The following is a 12844-nucleotide window of genomic DNA, read 5'->3' as shown; positions in this document are numbered from 1 at the left end:
CGGATGGATGCCATGTATGAGACGCAGAGCAGGTTTGCTCAGGAGCTCACCCTTGCGTTAGGGACTGCTTTTCGAGGCCTTGGAGCTGATATCCAGTGGCCAGTTTTTGGTGAGGACCCTGCATACCCGCCGCCTGATACTCCACCCACTGAGGGTGATGATGATGATGACTCCGAGTAGGTATACCCTGTGTTCCTTTCTACTACTTTCACTGAGGACAGTGAAGATTTTTAGTTTGGGGGTGGTAGTTAAGGAATATTGTATGTGTGTCATTTAGTTGCATATTCATGATAGTTTAGTTCATATAGTTGCATAATTTATGCCATATAGTTTTTTTTTATGAATGTCATGTAGCTCATGCATTTACCATGATCCCTTTTGCAATGATTTATCGACTGAATTGTGATATTGATGCGAGTGTAGTGATAGCATTAAAGTGATATTAAGTTGTGTAGGTTGATATGCATGCTAGAAACAATTGTAAGTCCACTAAGTCTTAGAGAATGCGTAAGGGCTAGATTGTTGTTATGATTTGGTTGTTTTCAAGGTCAATCTACTTATTATGCTTAGAATTCGATTATAGGTTCTTAGTGATAAAGGAATGAAAAAGAAAAAAAAATTGGAGAAAAAAATATGGAAGTTGTTGCTAGTTGTGGCTAGGCGTCAAATGGCTAGTAGCCGACTCGCATAAGTTGCGAGTAGTCTAGGGTTGAGCAAGATGGAGCGAAACGCACTTGCTCAGAAGTTTAAAAAAAAAAAAAATTGCATAATTGATCAAGAGTGGGCTCTTTGGTATTCGAGTTATTAAGTTCATAGGGGACTTTGTGCCTAGTGACCTAAGGCTTTTAGAGTCTGGGATCTGCTAACCTAACGCTCGTTATATGGATACCATTGTATAAGTCTTTTGTGGACCTCACTCATTGCATGGTCAAATAAGCATTTGAGTTGTAAATAAAAAGCACGATTCCGTAGTAAGCTCCAGAGTTCTGTAGTGTTGTATATCACTTTGTGCCTAGAATTTTTATTCTTTGTATAATCGTAGGATTGCCTTGAGGATAGTCTAGTCATAGTAATTGGTCTAGTTCCGAAGCATATCTGTTAAGCATTTGCACACACCACGTTTCTGGCTGTATGTCCGTTTGCATGAGTTTATTGATCTTTAGTTGTCTAACTGCATTCGTTGAGATGTGGCAATTTGGTTGATTAATTGTAGTAAGGGGGATCGCTGCATTTTCATATAGATTGCATTCATGCATATTTTTATTTGTTTTTGAGTCTGTGACGCTTGAGGGCAAGCATCGATTTAAGTTTGGGGGTGTGATAAGTGGCATTTTATACCACTTAGAACGTCTTAAAATGGCTTAATTTGATGTCTTGAAATCAAGTATTTTGTGTATTTGATGCGTTTTTCTAGTGTTTATGCATTTCAGGGTATTAGTTGCATTTCGGAGGAGGAATCATAAAGAATAAGCCTTGGCATGTGTTCACCATTGCGAGAGGAAAGGAACGGGCAGATTACGGCGAAGAAACGGAGCAAACTTGGATTTTTTCCAGTAGAGGCCTGCGCGCCCGCGCAGCTATGCTGAGCGGCCACGCAGCAACCTGCGCGCCCGCGCAGCTATGCTGAGCGGCCGCGCAGGGTCGGGAATTTTGCTGAATTATTTTAGACTTCTACTTCTGTTTGGCTTCCAACTTCTATGTAATCTGAGTTTTATGGGACTATTATATAAGTAGATTTGAGACGTTTTCACAAGGGGATTAAGAAGAAGAAGATTGTGTTTTACACAAGAAGCGAAGGAGATAAGAAAGAAGACCGATTTAGCACACCGCAACGAAGAGGAAGCATATTTTCTTGTGATTCTTGTTTCGTTGTAACGTTGGATGCTAGTTTTCTTGCTTTGACTTATTTACTCTTGTGACGTACTCTGTTTTAATATAATTAGTTTAGTTATTATTTTCTTGTGTTTGTTTATCATGATTTCATATGAACCCATGATAGCGATAAGTTCTATTATGGGCTAATCGTGATCATGGGGTTGCAACGGATTTATTATGGAATTCTTTAGTTAATTGTTTAATACTTTAGTGTGTGATGATTGCTTGATATCTAGTATTGGTTGTGCGTATTCGTCTTATGTGCGTCGCGAACATATAAGATAGGGTGTTAATCTCTTGTGAAGCGACGGTGGATCTTGAGATTTAGAACTTGCCATGCTAGCATAGGTTCATGTACGTTGTGCATGATTAGTGGGTAACTCTAACAGTTTTATTTGCCCTATGTAATCAAAAAAGGAATAACTTGTGCTTAAATCGTTGTGTTGTCAATTTCTGTAGACATATAGGAACTCAACATAATTGATGACTATTCGACTTCTATCTTAATTGTGGATGCTTGGTAGAATGGTATTAGTACAATGAAAGTTGGCTTTTATCAGTTTCGTGTTATTCGATTAATATCATCACTGTTACATGCTAAAGGTAATAACAATGGCTATAGAAGGAAGTAATAATGAAGTTGTGATCTCATGAGTGTTTATTATTGATAAATTGAAGTGTTAGTTAAGTGGTTAATTAAGTAGTTAATTATAGTTAATATTTAATCAACAATTTTAAGTGTTATTATCTTAACATTGAGAAGTAATCATACATTGGTGAGTGAGTTTAATTAGACAATAATTTAGTCTGAGTCTCTGAGGGAACGAACTAGAAAGTATTCTATATTACTTGCGAACGCGTATACTTGCGTGAATATTAGCGCGTGTTTTCGCCCTAACAATGTGCTTAGTCATTGAATATTGCACTAGATCTCCCTGTCATTGCAATAGCACTTTAATTATCACATTATATAGGAATAGAAGAATAGTCTAACCCATAATCCAATAATTGATTCTTCATCCACAGAATCTGAGCATAACAGCTTCCTGCAGCAATGTATTCTGCTTCCGCAGTTGATGTGGAAATTGACTTTTGTTTCTTGCTGTACCAAGAAACCAATCTGCCACGAAGGAATCGGCAGCTTCCAGAAGTGTTTTTGTTGTCTATTTTGCATCCTGCAAAATCAGCATCTGAATATCCAATTAGCTTAAAATCTGAATCTCTAGGATACCATAATCTCATATTCATGGTGCCTTTGAGATACTTAAAAATTCTTTTCATAGCTAATAAATGAGATTCTCTAGGATCGGCTTGGAACCTTGCATAAAGACAAGTAGCATACATGATATCATGTCTACTAGCAGTCAGATATAGGAGTGAGCCAATCATGCCTCTATAGTTAGTTATATCTACTGAAGAACTGGTATTTAAATCTAACTTGGTTGCAGTGGCCATAGGAGTTGATGCAGTTGAGCAGTCTTGCATTCCAAATCTTTTGAGTAGATTCCTGGTGTATTTAAATTGATTTATAAAGATTCCTTCATCAATCTGTTTAACTTGTAACCCCAGAAAATAACTCAATTATCCCATCATACTCATTTGATACCTGGACTGCATTAGCTTTGCAAATCTCTCACAAAGTTTATCATTAGTAGATTCAAAAATGATATCATCAACATATATCTATACTAATAACAAGTCCTTATCATGGTATTTATAAAAGGGATTTTTATCAATTGTACCTCTTGTTAAACCACTCTCTAGAAGGAATAGAGCAAGTATTTCATACCAGGCCCTTGGAGCTTGCTTCAGTCCATGAAGTTCTTTATCCAGTAAGTAGACATGATCTGGATACCTTTGATCAATGAACCCTGAAGGCTGTTCAACATTGTAATAACCCCAATTTTTGGAAAAATTTTGAAACCCTTATGAATAGTATTTTTGCTGAATGAGAAAACTTTTCATGCCACACTAGGTAGGGGTTCTTTTATGGATATTCTGAGATTTTATTGGCACTCTATATGACATATAAGTGTATGTAAAGATCGTCAGAATCCAATTCCGAACACTTTGATTGTTTCCCGGAAATCCACTATATACGGAAAGAATTGAGTATAAGGTAACATGATAAAAAGGATTTAAATTAAAGGATTATAAGAGAGGATCATAAAAGGAATACAATATATTGAGAAAGGTTAAGGGAACCTAAGTAATAAGATCCCGGGTATGATCCCTCAAACGATAAACGAAAACGAAAGTTAAGTGAACCGTATAACAGATCAGCGGTCATTAGGCAAACAATTAGGAAGTTAATCAAAGGGATTAGAGAGGATGATGTCACCCAACCAATGAGAAGAGGACAAGGAGGGGTGGATGACATCATGAGGATGACCTAAGCATGACATAAGGGAAGGAGGTGTGGTTGATTAATAACCACACAAATTTTATGGTTAAAAAGGTAATTTACCAAAATCAAAAGCTAGTAACCAAGCAAACAACTCACAAAACACAAAGATATTTCATTTCTTCATGAAGCTCTCGGCTTCTTTCTTAACAAAATGAAGATCCAAGCTCCACCACTTACTATTTAGCAAGGTATTTATCTAAGCTTCCCCATGGATAGTTACATACTCCCTATAAGTTTAAGCTTCTAATTCCAAGCCAATCTTTTTCTATAAATCATGGAAGAAGATGGTGAATAATGTTTTTCAAGAACTAAAATTTGTGTTCTTGAAGTTTTGTTTAGATTAAGCTTGGATAAGGACTTTAAGGGTGATTCCAAGCCATTCTCTTGATTCTCCACTCTCCAAGGAAGGTATAAACTACAAACCCTAGCTTTAGTTTTGAGTAATTAGGAATGAATATGTTTGATATAGTATATGTGAAGCATGATGCTTGTTTGTTTAAAGTTTGGTTGAGTTTGTAGAGATTAGTTGGTTTGGTGGTATTTTTGGAGTTGTAAATTGTTAGGGCGAAAACACGCGCTAATATTCACGCAAGTATACGCGTTCGCAAGTAATATAGAATATTTTCTAGTTCGTTCCCACAGAGACTGGTTTAGGTTAAGTTCAATTTATGCACCTATGCAACAATGTATGGTTATCGCTCAATGCTAAGACAAATAACAAATTGGGTTTTTATTAAACTAAGAGATTATACTAAATAACATTAACTAAGAGAATTGAGGTTAAATTAATATATATGATAAACATGGGATTCTAACTTCATTAAATACTTCATTCAATAGCCTTATTGTTCTTAACCTTAGCATGTGATGGTGAGGACACTAATCAGATAACACGAAACTGATAAACGCCAACTTTCGTTGCACGAGTACCATTCTACCAAACATCCACAAAAGAGATAGAAGCTGAATAGGCACCAATTATATTGAGACCCTATATGTCTATAGAATTTGACAACATAACGGTTTAAGAATAAGTTATCTATCTTGATTACATAGGGCAAGTAAAACGGTTAGAGTAACCTACGAATCATGCATAACAAATACATGAACCTATGCTAGCATGGCAAGTTCTAAACCTCTATATTCACTGTCGCTTCAATAGAGATTAACACGCTATCTTATATGTTAGCTACTCACATAAGACGAATAAGCACAACCATACTAGGATACCAATCAATCACCACACACCAAGATATCGAAACAATTAACTATTGAAATCCATAAGTAAATCCGCTAGAATCCCATGACAACGATTAGCCCATAATCGAACTCATCGTCACCATGGGTTCCAATGAAAGCATGGTATAAACAAGGTCTTAATAAACTAAATAATAATCAAAGTACGAATAAACGAGATCTAGGTTCAACAAGAACGAAAACGAGCATCCAAAGTTACAACTAATTCAAAGAATCACAAGTTGAAAACAAGATCTTCTTTTTCGTAGTTGTTCTGTGCTTCTAGGTCTTCTCCTCGGTATCCCCTTCGCTTCTTGCGTAAAACACAATCTTCTTCTTCTTCTTCTTTTCCTGTGAAAGCATCTCAAATCTACTTATATAATAGTCCCATAAAACTCAGATTACATAGAAGTTGGCAGCCAAACAGAAGTAGAAGTCTAAAATAATTCAGCAAAATTCCCGACCCTGCGCGGCCACTCAGCATAGCTGCGCGGGCGCGCAGGTTGCTGCGCGGCCACTCAGCATAGCTGCGCGGGCGCGCAGGCCTCTACTGGAAAAAATCCAAGTTTGCTCCGTTTCCTCGCCGTAATCTTCCCGTTCCTTTCCTCTCGCAATGGTGAACACATGCCAAGGCTTATTCTTGATGATTCCTCCCCCGAAATGCAACTAATACCCTGAAATGTATGAACCCTAGAAAAACGCATCAAATACACAAAATACTTGATTTCAAGACACCAATTTAAGCCATTTTAAGACGTTCTAAGTGGTATAAAATGCCACTTATCACACCCCCAAACTTAAATCGATGCTTGCCCTCAAGCGTCACAGACTCAAAAACAAATAAAAATATGAATGAATACAATCTATATGAAAATGCAGCAATTCCCCTTACTACAATTAATCAACCAAATTGCCACATCTCAACGAATGCAGTTAGACAACTAAAGATCAATAAACTCATGCAAACAGACATACAGCCAGAAACGTGGTGTGTGCAAATGCTTAACAGATATGCTTCGGAACTAGACCAATTACTATGACTAGACTATCCTCAAGGCAATCCTACGATTATACAAAGAATAAAAATTCCAGGCGCAAAGTGATATACAACACTACAAGAACTCTGGAGCTTACTACGGAATCGTGCTTTTTATTTACAACTCAAATGCTTATTTGACCGTGCAATGAGTGAGGTCCACAAAAGACTTATACAATGATATCCATGTAATGAGCGTTAGGTTAGCGGATCCCAGACTCTAAAAGCCTTAGGTCGCTAGGCACAAAGTCCCCTAAGAACTTAATAACTCGAATACCAAAGAGCCCACTCTTGATCAATTATGCCAATTTTTTTTTTTTTTAATTTCTGAGCAAGTGCGTTTCGCTCCATCTTGCTCAACCCTAGACTACTCGCAACATACGCGAGCCGGCTACTAGCCATTTGACGCCTAGCCACGACTAGCAACAACTTCCATATGTTTTTCTCCAAAATTTTTCTTTTTCATGTCTTTATCACTAAGAACCTATAATCGAATTCTAAGCATAATAAGTAGATTGACCTTGAAAACAACCAAATCATAACACAATCTAGCCCTTTCGCATTCTCTAAGACTTAGTGGACTTACAATTGTTTCTAGCATGCATATCAACCTACACAACTTAATATCACTTTAATGCTATCGCTACACTCACATCAATATCACAATTCAGTCGATAAATCATTGCAAAAGGGATCATGGTAAATGCATGAGCTACATGACATTCATAAAAAAAAAACTATATGGCATAAATTATGCAACTATTTGAACTAAACTATCATGAATATGCAACTAAATGACACACACACAATATTCCTTAACTACCACCCCCATACTTAAAATTTTCAATGTCCTCATTGAAGGCAATAATAAGGATTTCAGGCATACCTAATTAGCGGGAGATTCACCCTCGTCGGGTGGAGGATCAGGTGGCCAATCAACCTCACCACCAGTGTCTCGAACAACAGTACCGAAAGCATGTGTCAAATCTGCAACAAAATGACGGTGAATATCGTGCATGGCCTCCATACGCCTAGTTACTCGCCTGTACTGCTCATCACCAACACCAGTCCTATCAACTATCTGTTGCATATGAGAAGAACCCTCTATAGGCACTGGAGGATCCGTTCGACTACCCTCTACATCATCAAAGATATATCCCAACCCCTTGTCAGGGGGTGCACCTAACAATGAATAACTCAAGTAATCTGGTGGTGGGTTGAGCTCAAGTGTGGGAGCATCTTCAATAGACGGCTCGAGACGCTCCTGAGAAATTTTCAGCTCTGCTAACCCAAGAGAATCGAATGGCACATCCAACTTCCTCTTCCACAGAGGTGCATTCAAAACCTGAATTTGCTCTACTTTAAAGCACTCCTCTTTAGCTGTGGGTAATTTTATTTCCTTGAACACATTGAAAGTGACCTTCTGATCATGAACCTTCATCGTAAGCTCTCCTTTTTGCACATCGATCATAGTTCGGCCTGTAGCCAAAAATGGTCTTCCCAAGATAATGGGAATCTTCTTATCTTCCTCGAAATCAAGAATTACAAAGTCAGCAGGGAAGAAGAGTTTATCCACCTTGACCAAGACATCCTCCACTATACCTCGTGGATAAGCGATGGAACGGTCAGCTAGTTGCAATGACATGTATGTTGGTTTCAGCTCAGGCAGACCAAGCTTCTTGAAGATAGATAAGGGCATCAGATTGATGCTAGCTCCTAAATCACATAAACACTTGTCGAATGACAAGTTTCCGATGGTGCAAGAAATAGTGAAGCTTCCAGGATCTTTAAGCTTCGGAGGCAACTTCTGTTGCAGCATAGCACTGCATTCCTCCGTTAGAGCAACGGTCTCTAAGTCATCGAGCTTCACTTTCCGAGAGAGAATACCTTTCATAAACCTCGCATAGCTAGGCATCTGTTCAAGAGCTTCAGCGAAAGGTATGTTGATATGAAGTTTCTTGAACACCTCCAGAAACTTCTCAAACTGCTTATCCAGCTTTTTCTTCTACAGCCTTTTAGGAAAAGGAGGTGGAGGATAGATCTGTTTCTCCCCTGTATTACCCTCAGGAGGAGTGTGTTCCACTGTAGTCTTCCTTGGTTCCACCTCTACTTCCCTCTGCACATCTTCTTCAGCCACAACTGCATTTTCTGAATCTTGAGATTTTTCAGGCTCTTCGTCTTGCTGAATTTGGGGGCTTGCAACCTTTCCAGACCTTAAGGTGATGGCGTTCACATGTTCTTCAACTTCCCTCTTTCCTGGATTGGCTTCTGTATCACTAGGAAGCGTTCCTGGTGGTCGATTCAATACGGCATTAGCAATTTGCCCTATTTGGTTCTCCAAAGTCTTGATAGAAACAGCTTGGCTTTGGCATATAAGAGCCTGGTTTTTGCACATAAGCCTCAACTCCTCTAATTCAGATTTTTCATTCGAAGATAGACCTGCATCATGAGTTTGTTGTTGAAGTTGGAGTTGTTGCTGAAAACCAAGAGAGTTGAACAGCTTATTTCCAAACGGCTGGAACGGCTGTTGCATCACATTCTGATTGTTGCTCCAGCTGAAGTTAGGATGATTCCAGTTGTCAGGATGATAAGTGTCTGGAACTGGTTGTTGCGATCTCTGAAAGTTGCTCACAAACTGAGCTGAGTCGCTAGATATAGCGCATTGTTCTGTCGCATGCGGACCTGCACACAGCTCACAAACACTTATTATCTGCTTAACACCATAGTTAGCCAGAGAATCGATCTTCATAGACAACGCCTTTAGTTGAGCAGTGATAGCCGTAGCTGTATCCACTTCAAGAACTCCTGCTACCTTGCCCTGTGGATATCTCTGGGTTGGATACTGATATTCATTAGCAGCCATCAGTTCAATTAGATCATAAGCTTCCTTATAGCTCTTTGCCCATAATGCTCCGCCTGATGCTGCATCGAGCATGGGTCTGGACTGTGCTCCCAACCCATTGTAAAAACAAGTGATTATCATCCAATCAGGAATTCCATGATGAGGACACTTCCTAAGCATCTCCTTGTAGCGCTCCCAAGCTTCACTTAGCGATTCTCCCGTTTGCTGCGCAAATTGAGTAATAGCATTCCTGAGTGCAGCTGTCTTCGCCATCGGGAAGAATTTAGTAAGAAACTTCTGAGCAAGATCTTCCCAACTAGTAATCGAACCAGCTGGTAGAGAGTGTAACCAGCTCTTAGCCTTGTCCTTCAGAGAGAATGGGAACAGTCTCAGCTTCACAGCATCTTCAGAAACACCGTTGAACTTGAAGGTGTCGCATATTTCAATGAAATCCCTAATGTGTGTATTGGGATCTTCCGTTGGAGAACCCCCAAACTGGACTGAAGTCTGTACCCATTGAATTATGACAGGCTTGATCTCAAAGGTATTAGCTGTGATAGCTGGCCGGACAATGCTAGATTGAATGTCATTGATCTTGGGTTGAGAAAAATCCATCAAGGCTTTCGTTCGTGCTGCTGGATCTCCCATTGTAATGAGTACCTGAAACACAAACAAATAAACCGTGAAAGTAACAGAATCCGAGTCAGTGAACTTTAACGACCACTGATGACAAGCACATAAATTAAAAATTAACACCGAGTCCCCGACAGCGGCGCCAAAAACTTGTTAGGGTGAAAACACGCGCTAATATTCACGCAAGTATACGCGTTCGCAAGTAATATAGAATATTTTCTAGTTCGTTCCCACAGAGACTGGTTTAGGTTAAGTTCAATTTATGCACCTATGCAACAATGTATGGTTATCGCTCAATCCTAAGACAAATAACAAATTGGGTTTTTATTAAACTAAGAGATTATACTAAATAACATTAACTAAGAGAATTGAGGTTAAATTAATATATATGATAAACATGGGATTCTAACTTCATTAAATACTTCATTCAATAGCCTTATTGTTCTTAACCTTAGCATGTGATGGTGAGGACACTAATCAGATAACACGAAACTGATAAACGCCAACTTTCGTTGCACGAGTACCATTCTACCAAACATCCACAAAAGAGATAGAAGCTGAATAGGCACCAATTATATTGAGACCCTATATGTCTATAGAATTTGACAACATAACGGTTTAAGAATAAGTTATTTATCTTGATTACATAGGGCAAGTAAAACGGTTAGAGTAACCTACGAATCATGCATAACAAATACATGAACCTATGCTAGCATGGCAAGTTCTAAACCTCTATATTCACTGTCGCTTCAATAGAGATTAACACGCTATCTTATATGTTAGCTACTCACATAAGACGAATAAGCACAACCATACTAGGATATCAATCAATCACCACACACCAAGATATCGAAACAATTAACTATTGAAATCCATAAGTAAATCCGCTAGAATCCCATGACAACGATTAGCCCATAATCGAACTCATCGTCACCATGGGTTCCAATGAAAGCATGGTATAAACAAGGTCTTAATAAACTAAATAATAATCAAAGTACGAATAAACGAGATCTAGGTTCAACAAGAACGAAAACGAGCATCCAAAGTTACAACTAATTCAAAGAATCACAAGTTGAAAACAAGATCTTCTTTTTCGTAGTTGTTCTGTGCTTCTAGGTCTTCTTCTCGGTATCCCCTTCGCTTCTTGCGTAAAACACAATCTTCTTCTTCTTCTTTTTTTGCTGTGAAAGCGTCTCAAATCTACTTATATAATAGTCCCATAAAACTCAGATTACATAGAAGTTGGCAGCCAAACAGAAGTAGAAGTCTAAAATAATTCAGCAAAATTCCCGACCCTGCGCGGCCGCTCAGCATAGCTGCATGGGCGCGCAGGCCTCTACTAGAAAAAATCCAAGTTTGCTCCGTTTCCTCGCCGTAATCTGCCCGTTTCTTTCCTCTCGCAATGGTGAACACATGCCAAGGCTTATTCTTGATGATTCCTCCCCCAAAATGCAACTAATACCCTGAAATGCATGAACCCTAGAAAAACACATCAAATACACAAAATACTTGATTTCAAGACACCAATTTAAGCCATTTTAAGACGTTCTAAGTGGTATAAAATGCCACTTATCATAAATCTTGATAATTAGTTAAAGAACCTAAGTAAAGCTTTTAGTTCATGTGGGGAATAAGTATAAATTGTTAATGTTGAGTGTTGGGGCTGTTATGATGTAGTTTGGATGGAGTTTGGATTGGGTTGTGAATTGGGGTTGAATTGTGGTGGATTTGGAATGGTATAAATTTGGGAAATCGCGTAAACATAGCCGTCGTAATGCCCGATTTACCGTAGACTGTTTTTTGTTCTTAACATCAGAACCCTTGAACTCACTGCTAGGTTTTGACCATTACCATGTTTAGATATTTCATGTTACGAGCTTCGTTTTGATATGTGGTTTGTTTGATTCCAATGAACGGTTTAGGAGAAACGGCCGTTTTAAGTAACGACGTTTCGCGAACGAACCCTTACCCCTCGCCTTACTTTGAAACATAGGTTAAAGACCTTAAAGGACTAATTGAAGTATGAAACATTTATGTAAGGTGTAATAGGCAGTTGGTAAGACACTCGCGAAGGAATCGCCTTAAAACTCGTAATGGTTAAATTATTAAAAATGGTGGATCCGAGGGTACTCGAGTGACTTAAGAGAATCAGTAAGCGCAAAACGAGCGTTAGAGTCTGAGTTGGTTAGAGTATAGATTTACAAGTGACTTTGGTTTAATTCCAACTTACTTGTTGCTTATAGGTTACCAGACTCGTCCCGAGCCATTCGTAACCCCCAGTCGCTCAGGCAAGTTTTCTACCCGTTATACTGTTGTTGTGATGTATATGTGTATATGCATGATCTTGCGATAAATGCATATTTGTTATTAGCAAATTCTTGCGATATATTGTAGCATGTGATATGGTATATATGCATGCCTGTTTCATATTCTTGGATTATATATTTGTTGGTTAAAATGCTTACAGTTGCATAATACCTATGCTAGAGATAAGCGGTATTTGAATTTACCCTTAGTATAGGGGATCAAAAGGTGAACATATTTCTAAACCGGGAGTCGATGTTCCCGAGTATAATATATATATTTATATATATATATGGTTATTGTTTTCAAAACTATTAATCGAATAAGGTTTATTCGATAACTTTAACTTTATTTTATTATTGAATATTATTTCGAATATTCATCCGAGGACTTATGACTCCTTTATTTTATTATTGAATATTATTACGAATATTCATTTGAGGGCTTATGACTCCTTTTATTTTATTTATTGAATATTATTTGAATATTCATTCGAGGGCTTATGACTCAG

The 12844-nt window shown here is 38.2% G+C and overlaps 1 non-coding gene across 1 annotated transcript; it reads left to right on the top strand.

Annotated features, from left to right (window-relative positions):
• The first annotated feature begins 9547 nt into the window (after positions 1-9547).
• Positions 9548-9654, top strand: LOC141669924 (small nucleolar RNA R71). The gene has a single exon (XR_012554174.1). It is a non-coding gene; the product is annotated as a small nucleolar RNA R71 (small nucleolar RNA).
• The last annotated feature ends 3190 nt before the right edge of the window (positions 9655-12844 follow it).

This window comes from Apium graveolens, chromosome 6 (genome assembly GCF_009905375.1).
Source record: "Apium graveolens cultivar Ventura chromosome 6, ASM990537v1, whole genome shotgun sequence".
Lineage (NCBI taxonomy): Eukaryota > Viridiplantae > Streptophyta > Magnoliopsida > Apiales > Apiaceae > Apium > Apium graveolens.
Note: the sequence above shows the minus strand (reverse complement) of the source record. Positions and strands in the feature narration are given on the sequence as shown.